Source organism: Crocodylus porosus, unplaced genomic scaffold, assembly GCF_001723895.1.
Source record: "Crocodylus porosus isolate Cpor-Errol unplaced genomic scaffold, CroPor_comp1, whole genome shotgun sequence".
NCBI classification, from domain to species: Eukaryota; Metazoa; Chordata; order Crocodylia; family Crocodylidae; genus Crocodylus; species Crocodylus porosus.
In genome coordinates this window covers 248436091-248448810 of record NW_017728886.1, presented here as the reverse complement: position 1 = coordinate 248448810, position 12720 = coordinate 248436091, and the positions used below count along the sequence as shown (strand labels likewise).

The following is a 12720-nucleotide window of genomic DNA, read 5'->3' as shown; positions in this document are numbered from 1 at the left end:
ACAGCTTTCCTGGTGGTAATAAATCTGGGGCAAAGACTTTTTTGAATTCTGCATGTATTGTGGCTAGCAAAATGTGAACTCACTTGGGTCTTTAAAAGCTTCCAGAATAATAGATGGTGATGATAAGCTTCCTTAGCCGAAATCCCCTTTGCACTGGATAAAGCTTCCTCTTTATCGGCAGCATGCGTTGTTTTCAGCAAGGGGTTAATTATGAGTCCTATCGCAAATAAGATGAATCCATATATAGAGTCTAGCAACCTGCTTTAATTCTTTTGGGTGTACCATGTTGTAAGAGCACCACCAAACTTCTTGGGAAAATCCTATTTTGAAAGGTCTAAGCTAAAGAACTGTGTACCTTAATATTGTCAGTGCTTGTTTACAGCGACCTCTTACTGAAACATTTCCCCTGGGAACATTTTCTTTAAGAAGTACTCAGATGATACCTTATAACAGTAACATACCACTTAGGAGCAACAGCCACTTAGGAGAAACATAGGACCAGGGTACCAAGATGCTGCTACTAACAAGTCTTGACCCTATGTATTATAATGCACATGGTTCTTTTATGTTAACCTTTTCAAAGGCACGTATAATAGTGTGTGCATCATATGTCTGTATATACCAAGCCCAATCTGTCACATGATGCTTTTCATCTGTATCTCTCAAAATACTTTCAAGAGGAGGTTTGTATCATTAACCTTTTCTACATTGGGGTACAGACTAAAGAAATGACTGGCACTGCAAAATCACTTGAACAGCAAACTAATGGTAGAAGCAGGAATAGAATCCAGATCTCCTGTGTCCTGATCCTGTATTCTATGTATAAGGGAACAATGCATGTATCAAGTGTGCATGTTCCCTTGTCTTCCATCGTCTCGCCTGCTTCTCTGTGGCCAGGTACAGACACTTATTACACTTATCCTGGTATAAGTGATTGCAAACTGGTCTACACCCATAACCGAACAAAAGTTCAGTGCATGTAGACTGGTTTAAAAATGGTGGAACCCAGTCTAAGATAGACTGGGACAGATGTAGTATCAGATTTAAAGGATCCAAGTTAGACTGGTCTTTCAAACTTCTGTACCAGATCCCCTCGTAACTCAAGTTAGGTTGTAACTCCCTGGCATCCCAGGCTGCTTTGTGGGCCACTGCTAATCCCCCTTGCAGGGTGGTGTGCTGTCCTCAGCCTGCACTTGTCTTCACCAGCTGAGCCGCCTCTTTCAGAGCCAGCTGCAGGCAGGAGGTGGGACTGAGGGCTGCACTGGCCATCAGCAGCGGCCAGATGGTGAGGGGTGGCTTCAGTCCTGGACAGCCCTGGCTCTGGCCCAAGACAACACAGCTGGGGGGGCCCTTGCAGCAGGGGCTCTCTGGCCCTCCCCACCTCCTCCCCCCTACTGCCTGGCCTGGCTCACAGTCATAGACAGGAGTTGGGCCTGGGGGCTACACAGGCTATCAGCTGGGCCGGTCAGTGGGGCAGTAGGGTGGGAATGGAGGCTCCCCCTAGCTGTGCTGGCTCAGGGTGTGAGGAGTGAGGCTGTGACTTCGCTGCTGGCTTCTGGCCTGGGGGCAAGGCTGATGAGAGGGACTGCACTGGCTAATCGGGGATGGCTGGCTGCTTGGCTGGGCATGACATTCTCGGGCAACCTGCTGGGAGGTGTGCGGGAGCACCCCCAACCTGCTGGTCTTGCCCAGTGCAGGTAGACTGCACACTGCCCCCACCAAAGGGCAAACATTTGCTCCATTCACTCCTGACTTAACCTTGGGCTCTTAGAGTAAAGCACAAAATTTAGATCACTTCCACCTCGGGCTTTTTGAACATCTGTATTTGGCCTGTATCCTGTATCGTCATGTCTTTGGAGCAAGGACTCACTTGCTGTATTTTAAGTAACACCTAACATGATGACTTTTCAGTTCTATTTCAAGATGAATAGTAAATCACAATGTATTGTGATATACATAGAGTTTTCACCAATCCCCCTTGAGTAATTTTCATAGTGGAAAGCCGTTTCTTTTTCATGGGGTTGCAATAGGTATTGAAGGAAATGAATACACACAAGAGGGCAGCTGCTGCTCTGTAGCTATAGCTTCTTGTAAAAGGTACATAATTCTACATTAAATTGTTAATTGCTGGTCTGCTTAGCATACGGAATATCAGGCTGCCGTCTTCCATCAAATTAACTTTGTACAATTTTGACCTGCTTTTCTGCATATCTGAAAGTTATGCTGCTTGTAATCACTCTTGTTTTCTCAGGCCTGCTGGACAGGACTGCACCGGCTCAGTTAGATCTTCTGCTTGTTTAGGCCTGCAGTGATAATTATTTTTTTTTCTGTAGCGCGATATAACCCAAGAGGCCAACTTGAGGTTGCCATGAGCCATACAACACAGTAATCACTGGCAAATGCTGATTACCTTTGTGCTCAGCTGATTTGAGAGGATGTTGCATGAAGGTGTAAACAGATAATTTCCTTTTAGCTTCTGTTAACAATGTAACCAAAGGGATTCCTGCTCATTTAGCATTTATTCCAGCTCACTTTGCAGCAGCCTGCCAGCCAAGAAATACCCTAGTGAGCCTCTGGCCAGAAGCGACAGAGAGGCTTTCTCAGTAGTACCAGAGCAGTCATCCTCGCAGCCCCAAAGAAAATGCTGCTTCTACCTCCTGCTTTCTCTGCCAATAGTGAGCTCTGCAGTTTCATGTTACATAGTTCTGGTTCTGGGAAGGGAAAGCTTTAAAGTAAATTGCCAGATTTCTTTTACGTTAGTTCACGGAAATTAAAATGATTAGCTCTCTTCAAACAGAGATTTTCCTCCTTTCCCCACCCCTTTCCTCTCTTCTGTATTATGAAGTATGACCCTTGGGAATTGCAAGGAAGGAGTAATTCAGAGGGATGGGGTCACTATTGATGAAGGCTCTGAGTTTAGGCAGCACGTGAAGTGTTCTTCGGAGGTGTCCGCATATTCAATGAGGATATTGGAAGGGATCGCTGTCTTCAGCGGGACAAGCCCAATGACTGCAGTTTAGCCGTTTACTTTATTATGGGGATTTAAATGACATTTGAAGTGGCTAATTTTGTGGCAAAATGCATTGTGATTTTCTTTTTTAAGTGTGCAGGGTTGATACTACAGAACCTCTTTAATTCCCACTGGGAACAGAAAGAAACTTTGAGACTTGCCACTTTTAGCAAACCACCAAACATGCCTGCTTGTTTTTGTTTCTCTCCCGCTCATTTCATTCCTGGATGCTTTTCCCTAGACTGTTGTGCAGGCTGTATTACCATCCCTGCCACCAGTCCAAATGAGGTATGCAGCAGGGCCAGGTCAATGAGAACTCAAGGGTCTGATCTCTATCAGGATACTCTGAAGTCAGATTCAACAGTTAGCTTTGCAACTATAGACACAGTAAGGCTGGCCTTTCAACTACAGACACAATAAAGTTATGATTTTCAAGCTGAGCCTTACTCCATTCTCCAACTGAGAATCAGTATAGCGAGTATTTTAGCTAATGGGCGCTAATGCCCCCAAAGCTCATGCAGTAATAATTTATCATTAGACAAATTTTAAAAGTTTAAAATGCCATTCTTCCGGACTACAGATTTTAAATACATTAAGGCTTCTCCTCTCCCCACCCCCCATAAGTTTAGGTCAGCTCATATTCTTCAGTAAGAATGAGCATGGTGCCAAATGCTGCTTATTGAATTAAGGCAGGATATTTTAAATTGGGTGAAAAAGTCTATCTTCTCATGGTCTTATAACTGAAAAATAGCCGCAGCAACTAAGATCAATTTTTAACATTTTAGGTTTGGATGGAAACCAACTACAGAAAAAAACACTGAGATATTTGTGAGGGAATAAAAGGAAATGTGTCTCATGGAAAGCCCTTCTCAAGCTGCACAAAGCAGAGTGCAGGTCTCTTAATCAGCATAGTATGGCTGTCAGGGCTAAGAGTCCAGCATCCTGTTTTAAATACCACCCCTCCGAGCGTGTCCTTTTATGGCTGCAGAACCTGCAGGGCTATAAAGGCTGCAGAAGCTGTTTCTCTGAGGCTGTGTCTATGTTCAAATCCAGCAGTGTGCTTGCAGGTGTTGTAGATACACCTCAGTTAGCTTTAAGCTAGCAAGTGGGCACCACCAGCAGCATACCCTTGAGAGCTGAGGGTTGCTGCTGGAGTGCAGGATCCTTGGTGAGGTTTGTATCCAGCTCTGAACCCCAGTGCTGCTCCTATACTCTTACCAGTTCCTGAAATTGCTGGTAGAAAGCTAGTAGTTTGGGTATACCTAAGTGAGACCGAGGTGCAGTTATATGCCTTTGGATTGTGGTGAGGAGAGACCCTCTGATGGGTTCCTTAGTGTTAGATATCAGGGGCTTTTTTCCTACCCTCTGCCCTACCACTATTTTTGTGCCATTTATTAGGATGACTCTAGCATCTGTAATTTCCACAGAGAATTGACTTGGGGGAAGGGAAGAGGAAGGTAGTAAGAGGTGGTCATTATTGATTTAGAGTGCAGGAAAAAAAAATCTTGATTGTAAAAGAAAAGTAAAATTGCAGGGTGAATTTACAATGTTAAACTTTAATTCATTTTTTTAAATACTTTGTTTCTGCGCAGTTTTAATTTGCCTGGTCACTTTCAGCTTTTAATTGCATTGCCCTTATTTTAATTACTCATATATTTGTCATTTCCCGAAACTGTTGCTAAGCAAGGGCAGGCATCCTTTAGCTGTAAATGTATTAAAGGAAGGCCATGGCTTAGCCAGGCATCCTGGATAATGAATGTGTGTGTGTGGCAGCCTCTGTGGGCTCCGGAGACTGGTATCAGAATTACTGTGACCTGCAAATGCACTCTAGATTTAAAAACACCTCCAGTAGGCGAGAAGAGGAAACATTTGCAGCGATGGAATTATCGGTCCCATTACCACCCAGGTGTCAAGGAAATGAAGCTTTTCCATTACAAGATCACAGTAAATCACATGGGGGGATGACAGGCTCGTTAGCATGGGCAAAGTTACTGTAATTTATGTATAAATAACTTCTCTGTGTCAAGATGTGGTATCATTCAGCTCCCCTGTAATGGCTTCTTTCATATATCTATATAAAATGCTCCCCCCTCCACACACACGTATAATATATATGGTTTGTATATACAATATTCATAAACATTTAAACTAATTTATATGTTTGTGTGGGTGTGTGTTGTGAAGATAATTAGTTGTGGTAACATCAGTCCACAAAAAGTACTGGGAAGAACTCTGGCTTTTTTCGTGTCTTTTTGCTTTTTAAACATGCTCAGACACAGCAGCTGGATCCACTGCTTCTCCTCTTAGTTCTGTTTGGAGAGTTGGAATAGGATTCTGGTGCCGCATGGCCAGAGATTAAGCACGAGTGTGTTCAGTGTGGTAGATTAGCATTCCTCAGTTTTATGTGGCGTGATCCCTGTGGGTAAACTGTGCAGAAAATGCTCGTCTAGCCAGGCTGATCCTGAAGAATAGGTGTACAAGGAAATGGTTTGCTCTCTATTTGACCAGTAAATAAATTGTCATGTACAGGGTCCCCTCCTTCAGGAGCAGCACACTAAACTATGCAAGGAAAAGTATACATCTTACTCAACTCTCCCATTTCTTTTTTGCCACAGTGGTATGTCTCAGCTGTATGTGGCTACTCTGTGGCCTAGTGCTTTGCAGATTACAGTACGTCTCGCGTGATTATGGTCTGTGCCAGGCAGGTTTTCAATAACTTCCTTCTGGGAAAGAATTTTTCTTAGGGTTTCATACTGTCATCCTACCATCATTCTGCTATCCCAGTAGTATGTGAGCACCCAGTGGGTAGACCGTGCTGGATATCAAAGTAGTCATTTGGTACAACGAGCAAGCTCAAAGTGAAAGAAAAGTATGTTTTCTGCATAAAGCCAAAATACTGGGCTGTAAACTTGTTTTGGTGGGCCTGCCTGTGGAGAGAAACATCATATCTCTGCTTATTAAGTATTAAAATGAGTTTTAAACATATTCACTTTTTTCCTAAATCCCAGCTCCTGGAGTCCTGTGATTACCTGGGAATCTCAGTTTTTATAAGCTCGGGCTAAGTACAGACATGTAAGAGCATAAGGGGGAGATTAGATCAGGTTCAAAACGACCATCTGATCTAACTTGATTCACCCTGATGCCGACCTTACACTCAGACCCAGTCCTCAGTGATGGGAAATCAGTCTACACCTGTAACAGTACACAAGTGCCACACACAGACTGGTCCAAAGATTATGGAACCTGGTCTGAGATGGACCTGGATTGATGTAGTATCCAAATTACTTGAGGTTAGACCGGGGAATGGAATTTCAAACATTTACCTGTGCAGTCCTGGGGCTGGGATAGCCCAGCTGCCAGCCCAACCCTGGGCCTAAACTTTTCATGGCCACCAAGTATCAAGCTATTTTTAGTCTCCCTCCCCCCATAGATTAGCCAGTCCTTACCCCTGCAACTCCTGCATCCCACACACCACTCTGGATGATGCCAATTTTATAAGTTCACTGATGCCAGAGTTTTTTGCAACTAAGTAGTGGTGTGGGGAGGGGCAGGAGGAGGGATGGTGGTCTAGGTTAACCAGGGGGGTTCAGGGGTCTAAAAATAGCCCCTGGTTGTCATCCCTCCAAACATGCCACCTGCCCCCCCAGTACTCCCCCCTACGCTCCCCCCCCATGGATTGTGCCTGCATCCCCATCGTTCCTTCAGATTGTGCCTGCTGCCCACTTTACCTCCTATGGATTGTGCCTGCCCCCTTACCACCTTGTGTATCATGCCTGTCCTCTCCAATTCTCCTGTGGATTGAACCTGCATCCCCATGCCCACCAAAGATCTTGTCTGCCCTCTCACCCCCACCCCAGATTATGCCTGTCCCCCCATTTCCCCACAAACCCCCAATCCCCCTGCAAGCCTGCTTGCCCCTGCCCCATCTCCCCAAACCCCTCACTGCATCCTCCATCCTGACTTGCCTTAGATCAGGTGACCATTTTAGACCTGATCTAATGTCCCTGAATGTCTGCACTTAGCTTCAGGTTCCAGCTGTGGTGAGTGCAGAGAGGAGCTTGAGAAACTGGACCTGAAAAGACTCAGGAACTACAGCAGAATAATACATGTTGGGTTGCAGTGGTGATGTATAGGGGGGTGCACGTGCATCCCCTGAGAGTACTGGTGCACCCCCTAACCAGCTGCACTCACTGCTTAGGCCCCTCTGCAAGTGCTGGCTGGGGAGTGGCTTCAGTGATTGGCTGCAGCAATCGTCTTGTGATCAGCCATGGGAGGACCCCCTCCTGGTCAGCAAGATAAGCCAAGGGGGACCCCCCCATCAGTCAAAGTGATCAGCAGTGGGGGGGACCCCCTCCCCCCATCAGCAACATTGGCTGTGGGGGGCCCCACCTGCAGTCGCTGACCGGTTGCTGGGGGTGGGTGTGGGCCCCCCCCCCCGACTAAGGTGGCACCGGTTGCACATGTTGGGTTGGTTTAAAAAATATTTATTACTTGTAAAGTGAAGTATATTTCTATGAGGAGGGTTCAGTTTGTTTCCAGCTTCCAGAACCTCTCGGTTGTTAGTGATAGCAGTAGGATAAAGAAACCTAAGAAACGATCCACTAATTTCTAGTCAGCCTCCACACAGGAGTGCCTCCAGTGCCTTCCTCTGCTGCTGCTTACAGCTTTGATGCTGCTGCTTTAAAGGGTAAAACTGATGTGACTGTTGTTACTCTTACTGTTGTTCATCAGACCCCACTGGAGATTAATGAAAAATGACAAGCCACTGGACAGTTCTTAGTCTCTTGTAAGCCAGGAAACTTTGAACCAGAAGGCAGTGGAGCTGCCTGTCTGCAGACTCAGAAAGACAAGACAGTTGTGAATATATCTGCTTCCAGGTTTGCTTTGCAGCTGCTGAAAGCTCAGTTGCTGCAGGAGCTGGTGGCATACCTTGAGGAAAGCTTACACTCAGGTGGAGTAAATGTTTCAGTTATTACTGCTTATTTAGTATTTCATTAATGTAGTCCTGTAAAACTTGGAGAACTAACAGGTTAGTAAAGGCAGAACATTGATTTTTAACTTAGACTCCTTGCCTGCAAATCTGTCTTTGCTCCACCTCAGATTTATATACAGAAAAATCAGCAGCTCCAGTTTTTTTTTGGTTTTTCTTTTTTTTTCTCTTTTCTTTCCACATGGTCAGCAGACCACTCATCACGTTGCAGCAAGGAGGACAAAAAGGAATGCAGTTCAAGCTCTGTACACAATTTGGGAGCATGCTGTAACTCTTTCATTTTTCTTTCTTTCTTTTTTTCCATTCTTATAAATTTCTCACTCGCTGGACCATCTTCTCCAAGTACTTGGCAGTGAAATAAGTATCTCAGCTGCTTCTTTTTTTTTTAAGACTGTAAGTAAGAGAGGTAGTGACCATTAGTTTACAGCCAGGGTGCTCAGCCCCGCCACCCCAGGCTTCTCCAAGGGGCTGTGGGGTGGCCCTGTGTGCTACTGAGCACACAGAACATTGTAGAGCTCAATCCCAGCACATGGGGCTGGGTGGAGGGTGCATGGAGCTCCAATCCTGGCATGTAGGGCTGAGTAAAGGCACCCAGGGCAAAGGGGTGCAGGCCCCTGAGCCCTGATCCTGTCACAGGGCTAGATGGGCCCTGGGACCCCATCCTGATGTATGGGGTCTGATTGGACCAGCCCCCACTACTGATTTGGCCCGCATTCCCAAAGGTTGAGCGCTACTGGTCTTCTCTATTCAGGTGAGAATCTGCACTCAAACAGGCCAACTATGTCTTGGCTCCACATGCAGGATGTTTTGAAATCGGAGGCCCAGACAAAGTGGGTCTGGGATCTCTAGATTGCAATCCCTGCTGCTATAGTTTATGATTCTGAATGTGAAATCAAATTCAGTGCATTCTTTCCACTGCTTTGAAAAAGAGGGAATATCCTAGGAGGCAAAAAGAGTCTTTAGGGTCTTTTCAGTTTCATTTGCAGATTGGCTAGTTGCAGTTGTGCTGTGTTCTTCTGGAAGTCCCTTTTGGTCAAGGGTTTCTGGCCACTTTGCAAATGTTAGTACTTTTTTCAGAGGTAGATAGATATAACTGGCACCCTGAGAAGTAACTTTTCACTCATGTAGAGCAAGTTAGTGGTAACACAAGGACTAGGTAACAGGAGTCCTGACTCTCAGTGTACCTATACTAACAGTTGGGTAACATTTGAGTCAGCTGCGTTGGCTAGTCTAAGGCTTTGTCCCGAGGGATAAAGGGTGTCTTTCAGTCCTGTTAAGCGAAGTCAATTGAGCTAAGATTGAAAAATGCACCCTTTACACACATCGATACGTACTCTAAAAGAAGTCAGGCTTTGGGAGTCTGTTACAGAGTTTGGCAGTTTGTCCCTCATTACCCTGCATAAGTCTAAGCTGGTGAGTATGCTTTCTGGTATCTGACAGAAAAAGTTTGGTATTTTGATGATAACATGTACTGCACATACAACATTTGAGCTGTTTTCACTTTCAATTATCTTCCGTTCTTTTCTGAACACAGCAGGGAAAAAAACTAATCGCTGGTTGTGGACAGCTTAGGCTGAAGGTGATGCTCCTTAGAAATTCTCCTCGAATAAAGACTGCATTAAAACCTGAGCAATTCTGAAGGGCCAGTCACATATTATCTCAGTTTATTTTGCTGTAGGGCAAAAATAGGCCTCAAGTTTTTCTGAGCCAACCCTAGAATTTTTTTTTTCAGCTGGACCTTTATGTGGGGCCCGTTGCTAGCCTGGAGCTGTTCCAGTTAGAGCCCAGGTTGTCATGTCTTGCAGCTTCATAGAAGAAGATGGATGGGAGGAGAGCAGGGGGATTTCAGTGTACAAGTTCAGAAAAGTCTTTACTTGGAAGTTGACCAACCAGGGGTTGAAAGCAGAGGTTCAAAGCACCACAGGTCAGATACTCTAGTGGTCCTTGAATGCCGTCTTCAAACAGAATGAATGCGGGAATGGACCTGAGGGTATAGAAAGAATATTTTGTGGTCCCTTTAGAGGGAGAGAAATATACTCACTACTTCACGGATTCGATCTGAAATGACATCTACTCCAGATTCTAATATACAGATGAACTATTTCTCCTTAATAAGATTAGAAAAATAATGACTAAAATTAATGGTTCTCCTTACAGCTGGAAATAGTTGCTTGTTGTGAAGTTTAATATTTGAGCTTTTTATACATAAACTAGCCAATTGTCCATCAGGAATGACTGGGTGGGGTGGAGGCAAGAACAGAGCGCAACCACCCCATGCCACTGCCACCTCCCAGGAGCCAGGGAAGCTTGTCCCTCTGCCCCCTCTGTCCTCCTGACCAGCACCCTGTGCCACCACTGCCTCCAGGGAGCAGGGGCGGGAGTGGGGGCGGGGAAGAGGGCGAGGCTGTCTCCTCCATCCCTGTTATCATAGGTGGCCATAGGTGACACATATGGGAAGGCACATGTCCCCCCTGAGAGCGCTGGTGCCCACCCAACAGCTCCAGCTGGTAGCCCTCAAATTGGCTCTGCCGGTGGCACGTGCCAGCACTTCTACCACGGCAGCCCACTGGCACCCCCCAGACTTGGGAGGCACTAGTCTCCCACGACGGCGGCACTCCACCACACTGCCACCACCGCCTCCTGTCCAGGAGCACTGTAATTGGTTGCTGAGACAACCAGTCAGAGTGCAAATAAAGCATTACAGGCAGACAGACAAACAGACAGACTAAGGCGTTTATTATATTAGCCTGGAATAGCTGAGACTTCGTGGGCTTTTAGTTTTAAGCCTCTGAGAAAACAATCAGGATCTGCCTTAAAATGAAGAGAAAAGCACATGTGCGCTAGTAAGGGGAGTTGGGTTGGTTTTTTTTAAATTCTGCTTGCCTTTCCTGAGATCCAAGGCAGTTTTCTCCCTGTCGGTGTGTCTTTACCAAGTGTGTGCTTACACCAAGGCTCTGGGAGTGGAGTTGGGGGGAAAGGTGGTTGGGTCCTTGAGAGAGAAATCAGCTTTCTGAAGACTTGAAATAAAGACTTTGCAACCAAGTTGTAGAGTTTTTAAAGGGAATTATTTGGGGAGAGAAACAAATAGCTCTTCATAACATTTCACAGCATTTAACAAAAGAGTACTGCAACAAGGGATGGGGTTTGCTTTTTTGTTTTTGTTTTTTTTTAAATAATGGTGTATTGTGGGTTTTTTTCCTCTTGTCTGCTTACAAGTAGGAAAAGTACAGATGAAACCTCCAGAGCTGTATACGTTCTTTTAGGAAATGCAACACAGTGTTAAACTGCAACTTGACCCACTGATGAAACAAGTGAGGACCCCGAGGCACTGTAAGGTTTAACTTACTTGCCCAGACTCACGCAGCAGATTCACTACCATGACCAGAACCCATCTCATTGCAAGAGCAATCTTCTGAGATCATGGGGCAGGTTTGGGCACAATGTTGATTGCTGCTTTGCAGAAAGACTGGAAGAGAAATGAGCCTAGGTTAAAAATTAGGGTCTTATTAACCATTTTTCCATCTGCTTTGCTTTATGATTTAGATTTGCAATGAACTAAAAACAGTATGGTACTGTTCATAAGGGTACTTAAGTGCCTAAATATCTTTGCAGATCTAATCCCTTCCAAAATATGGTATAATTACAGTCCCTTTACAAAGGAGAGAATCCTTTTTTTCCCTCTCCACTCCATGCTACAAAGTTGCAGTTAGTTAACAGACTTTTTGGAGGGATTTCTTTAAAAGTTCAAAAATTTGTCGGCAAGTAGATAAGGGACTTACTCAGCTACACAAAACTAAATGAAAATTTTAGATTTATATTAATTCTGGGCTTGGTACCTCAGTGTATAGAAACCCCCTGCATCGGGGCACACTATATCAGGAGCAGTTAGAGCAGCCTAAAATGTGCCTGCAGGAACAAGTTTCTGTGTGTAGATGGGAAGCTAGATACCTAATTTATGTATGTAAATATCTTCACTCAAATGCAAATTAAAGCACCCACAAAAATTGTGTTTCCATTAGGTCACAGTACAGACTATAAAGAGCATGTTAATCAGTTTTTAGCAAATTTTCAAACCAGAACTAATTTCCTGAAAATAGTGAAACAATTATGGGCTCTAATATATAAAAACCTGGATTAAGGTGGTTTAAAAATAGATATTTGTTTCTGGGAACTGATTTTAGACTCTTCATGACACTAGACTTGAAAATATCTGGATCACAAACGCCACATTTTTTTTTCTTCATCTCTGCCACAGTCAGTGTGGGATCTCAGACATGTTTCTTAACCTTTTACTGCCTGAGTTTCCACATTTGTTGTTAACCATATAATTTACTCAACTGAAATACTTTGGAATTATAATAGATCTTTGTAAGACCTCACATGGAAGTTCAGTCCAGTTCATTTGAAAAATGTTATTTTTAATATGAAATAATTGCAAGATAAAAAGTGTCTGCCCACTTTCAAACTACAGTAGTAATGTGCTTAGTATGTAGCCAGATTCCCGTTAACAATCCACTGTATTTTTAATCTTTATTATTGTTTGCAGGCAGAAGGCTCAGTCCATGTTATGTATTAAAATACTGAGATTTTTAGAATCACAAAAGAGTATATGTAGCTAGTAAATGTCTCTTGATTTGCTCTGTGCATTTCATATAAAATATAGATTTGTAAAGTTTTTTTCAGTTTATATAAGCTGCATAGAAACCTAGGGGAAAACATT

The 12720-nt window shown here is 44.3% G+C and overlaps 1 protein-coding gene across 1 annotated transcript in view; it reads left to right on the top strand.

Moving 5' to 3' along the window:
- Positions 1-12720, top strand: part of EXT1 (exostosin glycosyltransferase 1) — a 245994-nt gene that overhangs the window by 139543 nt on the left and 93731 nt on the right. The gene's annotated exons all lie outside the window — the stretch shown is intronic.